Source organism: Macaca fascicularis, chromosome 19, assembly GCF_037993035.2.
Source record: "Macaca fascicularis isolate 582-1 chromosome 19, T2T-MFA8v1.1".
In the NCBI taxonomy this organism is placed as follows: Eukaryota; Metazoa; Chordata; class Mammalia; order Primates; family Cercopithecidae; genus Macaca; species Macaca fascicularis.
Genome location: NC_088393.1, coordinates 38,457,903 through 38,474,131, shown reverse-complemented (window position 1 = coordinate 38,474,131; position 16,229 = coordinate 38,457,903). Strand labels below are relative to the sequence as shown.

General features: G+C 39.0%; 1 long non-coding RNA gene across 1 annotated transcript in view; it reads left to right on the top strand.

The window, feature by feature from the left end:
- The window catches only part of LOC123570313 (uncharacterized), a 79,827-nt gene that overhangs the window by 22,865 nt on the left and 40,733 nt on the right, over nucleotides 1-16,229 (top strand). Inside the window, exons 2-3 of the long non-coding RNA XR_006694403.2 lie at nucleotides 5,355-5,477; nucleotides 6,412-6,493. This is a non-coding gene — a long non-coding RNA (uncharacterized lncRNA). The remainder of the gene's footprint in view (nucleotides 1-5,354; nucleotides 5,478-6,411; nucleotides 6,494-16,229) is intronic.

Below are 16,229 nucleotides of genomic sequence, written 5' to 3'. Positions count from 1 at the left end.
AGGCAAGAAGTGAGGCAAGAGACGAAACTTCTTGGATTCAAGAAGAAAAATCAGGTGCAAAGGCCCTTTTGAGACTGTGTCATTGGTGACGTTACTATAAGATTTCCCATTCCTGATTTTCTTGAGAGTCCCTCCAACCCAGGCCTGTGCCTCTATAGGCCAAGCTTCACCTTTGGTCGCTGGACCTGCCCTACCTCCAGTTCCCCTGCACTCATTTGCCGGGCTTAGAGCATCCCCCCAGGTACACCTTCCCAGCAGTTTCCCTCTCTCCTCCACTCTGGTCTCCTTTCCTTCACCCTCCCATCTACCAACTACTAACTCTTAAATGAAGTGTCCTTTTTAAAAAATTATTCTTTATTTCTTTTATTAATGAGTTAGGATACAAAAAAGTCACTAAAAATGACATTAAAAACTCATAAACATTGTTCAAATCTTCTTTCAATGCTCCAGGCCTTGTTGCCTCCTTCAAAATCAACTTCCCCTCTTTTGTTCATGCTTCCACTTGGCCTACTGACCTGACCTTCTCTCCCTCTGTTCCTAGAATTGAACCCCCACCCAACCACTCCATGCACCTTGGCTGAGATCTTGCCACAGAATGGGGAGAAGGGGTTGGGGGCCCTTGAGGACTTCATCTCTCAAGTCATGGTTACCCTCACTGCACCTAAGGGGTATCACTGCTCATCCCAACTGCTGACAAACCCCATTCCCACTGCTTCTGCCACTGAGTTAGCCCCATTCATGTCAGGCCTCAGCTCCCACCATGCCTGTCTCCCATGACACCTTCCTAGCACTGCCTCAGACACTCAGAACTAAATGAGATAAGGCATGACCAAAGGCTTAACAACCAACACGACAATAATAAGATCATTAATGGTTATTGAATACCTCCTCAGTGCCTGGCTCTGGACCCAGCACATTACATTAATCATCTAATTTAGTGCTCCAACAGGCACAAACTACTCCTACTATCCCCACTTAGGGTGGGTTATGAGACTGGCCTGAAGTCCTACAACCACTCAGTGGAAGAGCCAGAATTCAAACCTCTGAATCCTGGGTCTGTGCCCCTAGTCACTACTCTGTCCTGTCTCCCTAGCAGGGGACCCAGCAAATGGTAAGTGTCCAATAATTATTAGTTACTGCACTGAGTCCCAAGGAATAATCTTCTTTTCATTGTTCCCATTACTCTTGCAATCTGAGTCTCCAAATTCATTGCTCAGTTTAGAATATCAGTTAATTTTCAGTTATTTTTTTTTTTTTTCCTGCACCTGGCTGGGCACCCACAGGCAGCTCAGTCCCGGGCTTTCTACATGGAGTCATAAGGTCTCTGTCTTTAGGCTCTTGAGTCCATTTGAAATCTGCCAGGGAATCTATCAGTGGCCTTGTATCTGGCGTCTGGCAAACTGGGGTCAGTCTTGAAATCCTCAGTCATGGCCTTCTGCTTATCACACGCTTCAAACATCAGGATCCTGACTGCTCTGATACCTTCAGGTCCAGCTCCAATCCAATCCCATTTTGGCTTCCCAGCCTCAGCTCCACCTGATTCCAGCCTCAGCCATCCTAAAATCTTGGCATGACTTGGGCCTTCCACAACTCAATTTATGGCTGGGACTGAAGAAATGTTGTGATGAAGGTAGCATCAGTAAGTAAGATCTGCACATGGAAGTGTGTGTTGTCAAACACCTCTGAAAGAGGAACTGTGTGGCCACAGTTCAGGAATCAGCATTGGGAAAACCACGACTTGTGGTAAACCATGTCTTCACTGCCCCTACACAAAACCAGCTGTGATAGGTCCCATGCTATGCGCCAGGGAATTACACTATGACTCTTCTAATTCTATTTCCAATTCCCATAACAACCCTGCAAGTTAGGTATTGCTACCCTCACTCTACAGGAGAAGGAGAAGCTCAAGTGTACAGTGGATCTGTGATGATGTTTTTGTCTGCTCACAATTCATTGTTTCTTCTAATACTAGTACCCTGACTTCCCTTTCCCATGTATACAGTCTTCATGAACTCCATTGCCAAGAGACAGGCGTGTGATACAAGCTCGGCCAATTGGACTCTCTTTCTTTGGAGCCTGAATGTTAAGATGAGGAAGACAAAGATGGGAAATGATTGAAGAGGGTTTATCCCAGCAGGATGCCCAAAGAGACCTCATTACTTTCTGCAGTCTAGAGGCCAGGAGCTGCTCAGCCCCCAACCTTTCCAGGACCCATTGTTAATTCAGCCTTTGCTTTGATATCCTAAACCGATCCATATCCTCCTAACGTTAACTAGCATCTATTTTTGTTGCTGGAAACCCCAAACCTCCACCTGATAAAGGGACATTCATTCATTTGTCTGCTGAAGAGTTCTTGAGCACATTCTCTGTGTGAGGCTCTGTGCTTGGTGCTAAGGGTGTTGCCACAAGCAGGACAGAGGTTTCAATAATCAGCAAAGGCAGTCATTCATTGCACTTATGATAAAGGTTTTAGAATAAGGAGCTCATCCTGGGTAACACACAGGTCCATTCCTTAGCTTGGCATCAAGATAGCTTGTCCCATATTCCACACTATTTTATAGGCCTGCGTGGTTTATACACACATTAATCAGGTATCATTCAAAGGGATTGTTTTCTCCACCACTGCACTAAACGGTGGCACGAACAAGTGCCACATATTTAAACACACAAGTACAATTTCCTCAGAAATTCTTCTATTGATTTGGCTAATCCATTCTTTCTTGGGAACTTTGTGGAGGAAAGTTTCTTAGAGTCAAAAGAATCTCATATGGTGAATCAGGAGACTTGACTCAATTTGTCGTTTTATTACAAATTTCCATTGTGATATTAGACACGTTAGTTATCCCAAGTGAGTCTCAGTTTTCCCTTATATAAACTCAGAAATAGTTCAGATGATCTCTGAGGCTCTTCTGCTTTGATATTTCTAAATATCTTCTTCAAGCCCCTGGAATTAAGAGAGAAAAAAAGTTGCTTCTCCCTGATTTGAGGTTCTGAATGGCATCAAAAGAGTTAAACTCTGCAGTACTTTGCAACATTGATTTAAAAAACCTGTGTATTTTAATTTCTAATAAAAAAATCAAGCAGGTATGAATAGCAATAAAATTGCTCAAAAATTGTTCAAATTGAAGGGAAACAATTGGAAATGGATTTGGAAATATAATGTTTAGCTAAGCAAGCTATAATGTTCTGTTATTTTAATCAGCATTGTAAAGTAATTTAAATGATGCAGGAATAGACTTTTATACTTTAATATATAATCACTTTTTTCAATGCATTCATCAAAAGGTATTTCATGTTAATGATTCTATAGCTGACAACAGACACCAGCAATAATGGTCTCTTGCCTGCTCCAGGTATATGTTTGCAGGATTTAGATTTGACTTTTATTTCCACTCTTCCCGCCTAGCCTTAAAGAAAAATTTCTGCAATTTTGGAAGAAAATTCATATTACTTAATGTTGCAAAGATAGAAAAAATTAGAAAAGGAAATCTAGGACATTTCCTCAATATTGTTTCTTCTATAACACTAGAAAGTTGGAGCAGATTACAGGGGTTATCCCAACAACTCACCTGCCTTCAGGCCCCTAGAATGCAAACAGATACAAACGTGGCTTTTTGTTTAAAAATCTTTTACAAAGAGAGATGAGATTCTGTCACCCTATAGCCATTTTGTCTGTGTTAAATTAATGTTTATTGAAAATGGAAGATTTGTATGAATTAAATGCTGAAAAGTAGATTTCTTTCTACTTAGGGGCTGATGTCTACCATTATCAAATGGCTCTCTCATAAAGTTTTTTTAAAAGAATAACTTGAAATTTTCTTGCTGCAGCTTAAGTATTTATCATGTCCTTATGTCCTTGCTGGAGAAGGGAATATAAGACAGCTGAAGGACATGTTGCTGTTCCCAGAATGGTGATGCAATCCAAGGATTTTGGGGGCCTGGACTTGTGTTTCCAAGGACTTTCCTTTCACCCAAAATAAAACATGCTTTTGGTGCCTCTTGCTTTGCTTTTGCCCATGTTGGTACTTGTTCAATGTGAGAAATCAATCTGTCCATCCATCTCTCCACCTATCCATCCATCCACCCATGCACCCATTCTCTCATCCATCCATCCATCCATCCACCCACCCACCCACCCACCCATCTGTCCACCCATCGATCCATCCATAAATCTACCCACTCATCCATTCATCCATCCAATCACCCACCCATTTATTCATTAATCCACCCATCCATTCGTCTGTCCACTCATCCATCCATTCATTTATCCATTCACATATCCATCCATTCATTTATCCATCCATCCATCCATCCATCCATCCATCCACTTCACCCATCCATCTATTCATTAATCTTCCACTCACCCATCAATTCATCCATCCATTCATCTACCCATGCATCCATCCACCCATCTATTCATCCACCCACCTACCCATCCATCCATCCACCCATCCATCCATCCATCCTTCCATCCATCCATCCATGTATCTCTAGAATTTCCGCAAGACAAAAATAGAACATAGGCCTAGATGTGTCTTTAAAGCCGTTTGAATACTATTTCGAAATTATAAAGTTTCTACTTTGGCTATTCAGAAACATTTTTGGAAAAGGCAGCCTTGTATTTATCAGCTAAGTGCCAAAGAGTGGGGTTGGATTCAAACTGCTAAGGAGCTGAGCAAGGCTAGTGTCCAGGTGGGGAAGGGGCCAGGAGCCTCTGTTTTGGGCTGAGTCTGCCCCAGATAGAGGGTCGGGCAGTCATTCCTCTCTTTGGAATGGCAATGAAGGACTGGAAACAAATGGCAGACTCCAGGTTGAGACTCATCTCTACATGGTGCTCCCGGCTGAAGCGGGCTCAGCCCAGAGCCAGCTGGGGCCAGGAAGGAATGAAAGCTGCTGAGGCCACACCCTTGGTGAAAAGAGCTCTCTGGGTCCTCTCATCCCGAGTTTCAGGAGCCATAAACAGCCAGTATTTCAGTGCCCTTCAGGAGAAAGAAGTGGATCAAAGATTGAGGGAGCCATGCAGACTTGCAGTGAATGCAGAGATACAGTCAGCTCTGTCCATAATGGAATAAAGAAGGGGCAGGAAAGGAAACCTCCACTTACTAGCTGGGAGTCCCTAAAATGTTCCACCTTGGTTTTCACACCTGTAAATGATAAATTATAAAAATTGCGGTATCATGGGCTTAGGGTGAGAATTGCATAAGGTAACAAGTGTAAGGCACTTGGCCCCTAACCTGGTGAAATGTGGCTGCTCAGGGAGTGACAGCTGTGAATGAGCAATTGTGTTCAGGAACAGTCGACAAGCAACCTCTCCAGAATGGCACCTGACTGGCTCATCTCCTACACCTTTGCAGGATATAACTAGAGTCCAGGAAGGATCGTAGCCCTACTGAGAACTTGAAAGATCCCAAGTTCCATCCTCAAAGCATCCTCGCTGCCGCATCATTACAAAATCCCCCTGATCCACCTTTTCAAAGGTACATGTTAACCTATCTATGTGGTGTGTGCTTACTGAGTGCCTGTGGGGCTGTCCAGCTCCAGCTCCCTGTGTTGAAGGGAGGAGCAAGGGAAGGGAAGGCTCTCCTCTCACCCTGGAGGGGCTTGTGGCTTGCTGGGCAGAGGAGACACAGTGCATCTTGCAGCCCTGGGCAGGGCACCAAGCAATGTGTGGAACAAGGTTTCCATGCCTGCAAAGTGCAGGAAAGACAACTCAGGACAGAAACATGGACAGCCAAGAAGCTGGGGAAAATGTTCCCTTGTACTAACAAACAAAGCAATGCCTATAGCATTGTCAGTAACTTAACATTCTGTCTACACACATCCAAAGATTAAAACAACAGTAACGACAACATTCTACTCATGGTTGGGGTAAGTATAAGCAGGTATGAGCAGTAATGAAATTTGCTACAGTAGGCTGATATATTTGACAAGTTTGATTTACATAATTTTAACTGTGCATTTGTCCACCACACCGCTCCCCCAAAAAGGGAAAAGAAAGAAGGAGACAGGGAGGGAGGGAAGGAGGAAGGGAGGTACCAAGGAAGGGAGGGAAGGGAAAGAAAGAAGAAGAGAGGAAGGAAGGGAGGGAAGGAGGGAAGGGAAAGAAAGAAGAGGAGAGAGAGGGAGGAAGGGAGGAATGAAGAAAGGAAGGAAGAGAGGGAGCAAGAGAAGAGAGGAAAGAAGGAAGGAAGGAATTGAAGAAGGAAGGAAGAAAGGGAGATGATATGGTTTGACTCTGTGTCCCCACCCAAATCTCATCTCAAATTGTAATCCCCACATGTGGAGGGAAGGAAGTGATTGGATCATCGGGCAATTTCCCCCATGCTGTTCTTGTGATAGTGAATTCTCAGGAGATCCGATAGTTTTATAAGCATCTGGCATTTCCCCTGCTTGCACTTCTCTCTCTTGCAGCCATGTGAAGAAGGTGTCTGCTTCCCCTTCACCTTCTGCCATGATTTTAAGTTTCCTGAGGTCTCTCCAGCCATGCGGAACTGTGAGTCGACTAAGCCTCTTTCCTTTATAAATTACCCAGTCTTGGGAAGCTCTTTGTAGCAGTGTGAAAACAGACTAATACAGGAGGGAAGAAGGAAGGAAGGAGGGAAGAGAGGGGAGGAGGTAGAAAGGGAGGGAGGGAAGAAGAGAAGAAAGAGAAAAGGAAAGAAGAAAGGTAGAAAGAAGGAAGGAAGATGTATCTGGAGCCTGCTTTACCACCTGTCATTTCCCTCCAGGTGTGTGCTCAGGAGACAGCACCTGAAGGGAGGTCCCGCTGCTTTCTCCCCAGAGCTGTTTCTTCTCTGGGTCTGTGTGGTGTGACCATCCCAAGGGCTGGGTCTGAGACTCGTGTTTAACGACCCATTCTCATACCAGATGTCCCCTAAAGCCTAACAGCTCCTAGCATAAGAACTGCAAAGATGGCTCTCCTTGCTACCCACCCCCACCTTGTACCCTCCAATCTGTTTTCCAAGGAGCAGTCAGAGAGATCCTTTAAAACAGGAGTCACTCAAGTCATGCCTCTGCTGAACATGCTCCACAATTTCCATTTTTCTCTGGAAAAAGTCCGTATCCACCCAATGCCCTGCCTAGCTCACCTCTCTGGTCTCCTCCTATCCTTCACTCTTCCTGCCACACACTGGTCTTTGGACACATCAACCTCCTTTTTGTTCCTTCAACATGCCAGTTGTGCCTCCTTCTCAACTCATACATGGTGTTTCCTCTCCTGGGAATGCCCTTTCACCAGCTAGTTGCATAGCTCAATTCTCACTTTCTTCAAGTCACCTCTTCTCAATGGAGCTTCCTTTGACCATCTAAACCTCTATGGCACCCTCCTCCCAACATACTTCTCTTTTAGCCCTGCCTAGTCTTTTTTTTTTTTTTTCTATATTACTTATCCTCTAATGCTTTAGAAATTTTGTGATTGTTAGGCTTAATTTTCGTTATCTGTCTCCACCAGAATAGCTTTTTACAGTGAATATATTGGTCTAGTTTTGTGTCTGTCCCATCTCCATCTCCTGGCACCGTGCCTGACACAGAGTAATTACTCAATAAACAGTGTTTGAGTTATTGCATGAACAAATGAATTACCGAATGTCAATTTCCAACACTGTATTTTCTTAAAAGATGCACCAGGGCAATTTTGATGACAAGCATTTTGTATTAAATGCACTGACTTCAGAAATATCCCTCCCGCTTCATTTGAGAGTCTATTATAGAAGGTTTCAGAAGATAATTTGGCAACATGTATTAAGGGCTTAAGAGTTTATCCTAGGAACATTTCACGTGTGTTCACGAATGTTGAACAAAACTACGGGCAGCTTAGTGTTGTATCAAATACAAAAAATTGGAAGTGATCTAACTACCCAATAATGATTGAGGTAATAAAAAAGTATGGTCTGCACAAACAATGGAGTATTATTTGGCATTTAAAATGCAGAGGAGTAGAATTGTTTCTAAATAGAAAATGTTTATAATATATGAGTTGAAAAAGTTGTGAAACAGTAAATAGATTAGAATATCACATTTAAAAAAGAAACATACATATATTGATATACACATATATGTATTATTTATGTGAATATGCATATACATATATCTATATCTATACATATATAAATATTTCCCAGGAAACTATAATTTTATATGCTATGGTGTTGTCATTAGTGATTTCTAAATTGTTACTTTTTTGTGAATTATTTTAGTACATTGTTTCACATTACCTTATCTTTTTCTCTAATTTTTCTCAAAGATCATGACTTTTTTTTTTTTTTAAACAGAGTGTCGCTCTGTCACCCAGGCCAGAGTGCAATGGCACAATCTCATTTCACTGCAACCTCCGCCTCCGGAGTTCAAGTGATTCTCCTGCCTCAGTCTTCCAAGTAACTGGGATTACAGGTGCCACCAGCACGCCCAGCTAATTTTTATATTTTTAGTAGAAATGGGGTTTCACCATGTTTGTCAGGCTGGTCTCAAACTCCCAACCTCAGGTGATCTGCCCGCCTTGGCCTCCCAGAGTGCTGGGATTACAGGCGTGAGCCACCGCGCCCAGCCGTGACTTTTTAATGGGTATTTGTATTTGGCAAATAATGGCAATAGATGGTATTTCCAGTAAAAACTGGATCTCAGTGCTTTCTAACATTTAATATTGTAATTTGACTTAAAAGAAGACACTTCCAACTTTTATTTCTTAAATCATCGTCTCTGGTCTTCTGAGGAAGGAAGGGAGAAGCCAGGCTGGCCAGGCTGAGCTGGAACAGGAGCGGACCCTGCTCCAGGACCGCTCTTCCACTCAGCAGTTGAATGAATACGGTGGCGGCCACTGTGAAGCCCAGGTTAGTTCCTGCTCAGTTTAATCACACAGTCCTGCACTCTAGTCAAAGGGGATTAGACATAAGTGGAGATGCCATGGCCACGTAGACTGCTTCTTTGGAGTATGGCTTATTTATTCCTTTAGTCAGTTTTTTCCCCAAAATCATTGATATTTCCGTATTAAATTATATGACTTATCAAGAAAAATCAACTTTTCAAACATAGTGAATTTTTTTTTTAGCAATTTGACATTCAGTATGTGTTTATTTTTATGTAGGCAAATCTTTTAAGCTTTTCCTATTTTTGATGCCTCCCTTCATTTTTAGATTTAACATGAACATTTAATCAACATGCAGAGATTGGTATTTTTAAGTCATTTTATAACTTTCTAATCCATCTGTATATGTGTGTATGTGTATTTGGGCGATAGTACAGGGTGAGAGAATAATTTAAGCGTTATTAAAAATTAAATGATTACAATTTGCCCCAGACCTACCTGTAGAGTAATTTTCTGTAACCCACTCTCCTGAAATTATACTTCTAACGCTGTACTAAGCTGTATTCATTTATTACTAAATATTCAATAGGCACCTATCACAACGCTGTCACAGTGTTAGGATCCTTTCAAGACTTTCTTCTTTTTAATTGGTTTTTCTACATTTTTTTCCCCTGACACCACACTGCTTTAATTATACTTGCTTTAAAGTACAGTTTAATATGTGGTATTTGAAAGCCCACTTTATCACTATTCTTTTTTCAAAATAAACTTCAGTTTTCAGAGTAGTTTTGGATTCACAGACAATTGAGCAGAAGGCACAGAGATTTCCGAGGCACCCCCCTTCCCACACACATGCACAACCTCCCATTACCAACAGCCCACACTGTAGTGGTGCATGCATCTGTTACAATTGATAAACGTACATTAACACATCGTCACCACCCAGAGTCCGTAGTTTACACGAGGGTTCGCTCTTGGTATTGCACATTCTATGGGCTTAGGTAAATGCCTAATGAGTATCCAGCATCACAGTATTGTACAGAATTGTTTCACTGCACTAAATATCCTCTGTGCTTTGTCTGTTCACCTGCCTCCCTCCAGTCTTCCACTGGACACTACTGATCTTTTTACTATCTCCATCATTTTGCCTTTCCCAGAATGTCATAGAGTTGAAATTACACAGTAGGTAGCCTTATCAATTTGGCTTCTTTTACTTAATAATATGCATTTAAGTTTTCTATGTATCTTTTTATGGCTTGGTAGCTCATTTCTTTTTAGCCTTGAATGATATTCCAAAGTCAAGATGTACCAGGCTTTTAGTTTATTTATCCATTCGCCTACTCAAGAACATATTGGTTTTGGCAATTCTTAATAAAGCTGCTATACATTTCAATGTCCAGGTTTTTTTTTTTTCTTTTTTCTTTTTTTTTAGACATAAGTTTTTGAGTCCTTTGGGTAAATACCAAGCAGTGAGATTGAAGGACGGTATGGTAAGAGTGTGTTTAGTTTTGTAAGAAACTCCCAAACTATCTTCCAAATTGGCTGTTTCATTTTGCATTCCCACCAGCAATGAGAGAGAGTTTCTGTTACTTCATGTTCTTACCAGCATATGGTGTTGTCAGTGTTATCCATTTTAGCCATTCAAATGGGTATGTAGAGGTATCTAATTGCTGCTCCAATTTGCATTTCCCTAATGACATACGGAACAGAGCACCTTTTTATAGACTGTTTGCTATCTGTATATCTTCTTTGGGGAGGCGTCTGTTAAGGTCTTTGGCCCATTTTTTTCAGCTGGGTCACTGTTTTCTTTCATTGAGTTTTAAGAGTTCTTTATATATTTTGGATAGCAATCCTCTATCAGATATGTCTTTTGCAAATATTTTCTTCCAGCCTGTGACTTGTCATTTAATTCTCTTGACAGTGTCTTTCGCAAAACAGAAAATTTTAATTTCAGTGAAGTCCAGCTTATCAATTAGCTCTTTCATGGATCATGCCTTTGACATTATATCTAAAGGGTTACCATCAAACCCTAGGTCATTTTGATTTTCTCCTGTGCTGTCTTCTAAGAGTTTAGTGGTTTCAAATTCATTCGGGGGAAGAATGTAAGATCTGTGTCTAGATTTTATTTTATTTTATTTTATTTTTTGGTCATGTGGATGTTCTGTTGTCCTGGCATCATTTGTGAAAAGATTATTTATTACTATTTTATGGTCTTTGGTATTCAATCAAAGACCATCTGACTATGTTTTTTTTTTTTTTTTTTTTTTTTTGACGGAGTCTCACTCTGTCATCAGGCTGGAGCGCAGTGGTGTGATCTTGGCTCACTGCAACATTCGCCTCCCAGGTTCAAGTGATTCTCCTGCATCAGCCTCTTGAGTAGCTGGGACTATAGGTGTCCACCACCATGCCCAGCTAATTTTTGTATTTTTAGTAGAGATGGGGTTTCACCATGTTGGCCAGGATGGTCTTCATCTTTTGACCTCGTGATCCGCCTGCCTCAGTCTCCCAAAGTGCTGGAATTACAGGCGTGAGTCACTATGCCTGGCCCTGACTATATTCTTATAGGTCTATTTCTGGGGTTTTTATCCTGTTCCATTGCCTTGTCTATTTTTTTTTTTTTTTTTGACAATACCACATCATCTTGATTATTGTAGCTTTATAATAAGTCTAGAAATCAGTGACACAACTTTGGTCTTCTCTTTCAATATTATGTTGGCTGTTGTGGGCCTTTTACCTCTCCGTGTAAATCAGAGAATCAGTTGGTCAATATCTACAAAATAACCTTCTGGGATTTTGAATAGGATTGTGTTGAGTCTATAGATCAAGTTGGGAAGAGGTGACATCTCACAATATTAAATCTTTCTATCCATGAATATGAATAGAATACCTCTTTGTTTATTTAGTCCTTCTTTGATTTAGTTCAACAGAGTTTTGTAGTTTTCTTCATATAGATTTTGTACATATTTTGTTAGATTTCATTTTTGGGGGTGTTAATATAAACGGTATTTTGTTTTAATTTTCAAATTCCACTTGTTCATTCCTGCTACCTAGACAAGCAATAGACTTTTGTATATTAACCTTTATCCTGCAACCTTGGTATAATTATTTATTAGTACCAGGAGTACTTTTCTTCTTTTTATTTTCTAGATAGGCAATCATGTCACTGTGAAAAAGACAATTTCATTTCATCCTTCCCATCATGTATATATTTTATTTCCTTTTCTTGTCTTATTGCATCAGGTAGGGTTTCCAGTATGATGTTGAAAAGAATGGTGAGAGGCCACATTCTTGTTTTGTTCCTAATCTTAGTGGGAAAGCTTTGAGTTTCTCTCCATCAACTATGACATTAGCTATCAGTTTTTGTGAATATTCTTTATCAGGTTTCCCTCTATTTCTAGTTTACTGATAGTTTTTATCATAAATGGTGCTAGACTTGATCAAATACTTTGTATGCTGCTATTGATATGGTCTTGTGAGTTTTCTTCTTTAGCCTGCTGATGTGATAGATTATAATAATTGATTTTCAAGTGTTGAACTGGTCTTGCATACCAGGGATAAATCCCAGCCAACTGTGGTCCATAATTATTTTCATGCATTATTGGATTCAATTTTTTTTAATAGTTTGCTGAGGATTTTTGCATCTATGCCCATGAGAATATTGGTTCACAGTTTACTTTTCTTGTCATGTCTTTTTGTCTGATTTTGGTATGAATGTAATGTGGGCTGCTCAGAATGAGTTAGGAAATATTTCCTGGGCTTCTACTTTTGAAACAGAGTCTACAGAATTGGTATTATTTTTCCCTTAAATATTTGATAGAATTCACGAGTAAAGCTATCTGGAGCTGGTGCTTTCTGTTTTGAGTTATTAAATATTCATTCAATTTCTCTAATAAATATAAGCCTATTAAAATTGTCAATTTCTCCTTATATGAGTTTTAGTACATTTTATCTTTCTAATAATAGGTTATTTAAATCTAAGCTATCAATTTGTGGACATAGAATTGTTTATAATCATTATTTATTATACTTCTAATGTCCATGGGATCGGTAGTGATGCCCCCTTTCATTTATAATATTACTAATTTGTGTCTTGTCTTTCCTTGGTTAGCTAGGGCAAAGGTTTTTAATTTTACTTATATTTTCTAAAAACATGCTTCTGTTTTCTTAAATTTTCTCTATTTTTTTTCTTGAATTCAATTTCATTGATTTCTCTTCTAATGTTCATTTTTTTCTTCTCCTTATTCTGGACTTAATTTGTTCTTCTTTTTCTGGTTTTCTGTAATGGAAGCTTAGATGATTAATTTTGGTTCTTTCTTTTTTCTGATTCTAATATATGCTAATTTAATGCTATAAATTCCCCTCTAAGCACTGCTTTTGCTGCATCTCACAAATTTTATAAGTTGTGTTTTCATTTTCATTTATCTCAAAGTATTTTTAAATTTCTCTTGGTATTTCTTTTTTGACCATGTGTTATTTCGAAGTGTATTGTTTAATCTCCAAGTATTTGGGGGCTTTCACCTATCTTCCTATTTATTTACAGTTTAATTGCATTGTGGTCCTCGAGCAGACAATGTGTGATTTCTATTTTCTTAAATTTGCTGAGGTGTATTTTATAGCCCAGAATGTGGTCTACCTTGGTTAATTTTCCAATTTTCCATGTGAGCTGGAGAAGAATGTGTATCCTGCTGTTGTTGAATGAAGCTGTCTATAGATATTAATCATATACAGTTGATTGTTGGTGGTGTTGAGCTCAACTGTGTTCTTACTAATTTTTTGTTTGCTAGGTCTGCTCTTTCATGATAGAAGAGTGTTGAAGTCTCTAAGTATAATATTGGATTCATTTTTTCTTCTTTTCAGTTCTATCCATTTTTACCTCACATATTTTGATGCCCTGTTAGGCATAACCTTACTAAGGATTGTTATGCCTTCTTGGAGAAGTGACTCCTTTATCATTGTGCAATGCCATGCTTTATTCCTGATAGCTTTATTTGCTCTATCTGAAATTAATATAGCTACTCCCACTTTCTTTTGATTAGTGTTAGCATGGTATGTCTTTCTCCATCCATATACTTTTAATTTAGATGTGTCTTTGTATTTAAAGTGGGTTTCTTCTATAAAACCTATAGTTAGATCTCATTTTTTTCATCCATTCTGGCAATGTGTCTATTTTAATTAGCACATTTTAACCATTGGCATTCAAAGTGATTATTGATGTCATTTAATTAATGTCTACAAAATTCATTGCTGTTTACCATTCATTGCTCTTGTCCTTTGTTCCTGTTATCTCCTAGTCTTTTTATGCCATTTGTGGTTTTAACTGACAAACTTATGAGAGTCCATTTTCTCTGTTTTCTTAGTGTATCTGTTATATTTAATTTTTTTCCTTTTTATAGTTTTTGCCATAGAGTTTGCAATATATCTTTACAACTAATCCAAGTTCACTTTTAAATAACTATAATATAGTGTAACTACACTGCTATACTGCTTCATGAATAATGTGAATACTTTATAATAACAAAATACTCCTAATTCTTCCTTCCCATCCCTTATGTCATTGTTTTCATTTATTTCATATAAATATATACATGTATACACACACACACATACACACACAATGTCATGCCTTATATAATGTTTTGATCAACATAATATTATGATACTGTATTGCTGTACAGAATTGTAACTCAGAAGCAATAAGCTATAACAAATAGCCTAGGTGTGTAGTAGGCTATGCTATCTAGATTTGTGTAAGTACACTCTATGATGTTCACACAGTGACAAAATCACCTAATGACTCATTTCTCAAAAAGTATCCTCATTGTTAAGAGACATGTAACTATATTGATTATATGTGTCTGTATACAAAAACACATACATAATCAAATACATTGTTGCTATTTTTATTTTGAATAAATTTATTTGTTGTAAGAAAAATAAAAGTTTTTACTTTATCTTCACTTATTTCTCCTTTGGTTTCTTCCTTTTTTAATGTAGATCCAAGTGTCTGACCTATAGAATTTTCCTGCTCTCTAAAGCACTTCTTTTAACATTTCTTGCAAGGCAGGTCTGCTGGCCAAAAAATAAAAGAATCCCTACATTTTGGTTTGTGTAAAAAGTCTATTTCTCCTTCACTTTTGAAAAGCAATTTTGCAGGGTACAGAATTTTAAGATGATTTTTTTTATCTTAACACTTTAAATATTTCACTCCACTCTCTTCTTGCTGGCATGGTTTATGAGAGGAAGTCAGATATAATTCTTATTTTTGCTTCTCTATAGGTAAGGTGTTTTTCCCTCTGGCTTCTTTGGGGAATTTTTCTTTATGTTTGATTTTCTGTATTTTGAATTATATGCCTAAGTGTAATTTCTTTAACATTTATCCTGATTGGTGTTCTCTGAGCTTCTTAGATCTGTGGTTTGGTGTGTGACATTAATTTGAGAGGAAATTTTGGGGGCATTATTGTTTTAAATATTTCTTCTTTACTTTTCTCCTCTTGTCTCTCTCTGGTATTCCCATATGTGTATGTTATACCTTTTATATTTGTCTTATAGTTCTCAGATATTATTCTCTGCTTCGCCACCATTTTTTTTTTCTCCCTGCTTTTCAATTTTGGAGGTTTCTGTTGAGACACCTTTCAAGTTCAGAGATTCTTTCTTCAGCCATGTCCAATTTACTAACAAGCCCATCAAAGGCATGATTCATTTCTGTTATAGTTTTTTTTTTAATCTCCAGCATTTCTTTTTTCTTAGAATTTCCATCTCTCTGCTTACATTGCTTGTCTATTCTTGCATGGTGTCAACTTTATCCATTAGAGCCCTTAGCATATTAATCATAGTTGTTTTCAATTCCTGATCTGATGATTCCAACATCTCTATCATATCTGAGTCTTCTTTTGATACTTGCTGTGTCTCTTCAATCTGCACTGTTTTGCTTTTTAGTATGCCTTGTACTTTTCACTTGACAGCTGGTCATTATGTACTGGATAAAAGGAAATGCTGTAGATAGGCCTTTAGTAAAGTGGTGGTAAGGTACAGGGAGAAGGGGCATATTCTCTAGACCTGTGATTAGGTCTCAGTCTTCTACTGAGCCTCTGCTTCTGGACTGTGAACTTCTCAAATGCTTCTCAATCTCCCCACCCCACTGCCACTTAGATGGGACAGGATGGCTGCAAGCGTGTGGAGTTGGGTATTTCCTTTCTTCCAGGTGAAGTAAGTTCTGATAAAACCATAGCAGGTTGGGCTCTGGTTGAATAGTTTCTCCTAAGCGCAGACCTTGTTAAGAACAGAATGCTCTGATGCACTCTTAGATGTTTTTTCACCTCCTCCTGCCAGGAGCATGAGGGGATTTTCCTCCAGTGTTCAGTGTGGGAACCTGGTCCAGTTCCATGGGGTAAAACTCACTTAATTGTGAGGTATACCCAAAGACTAGTCC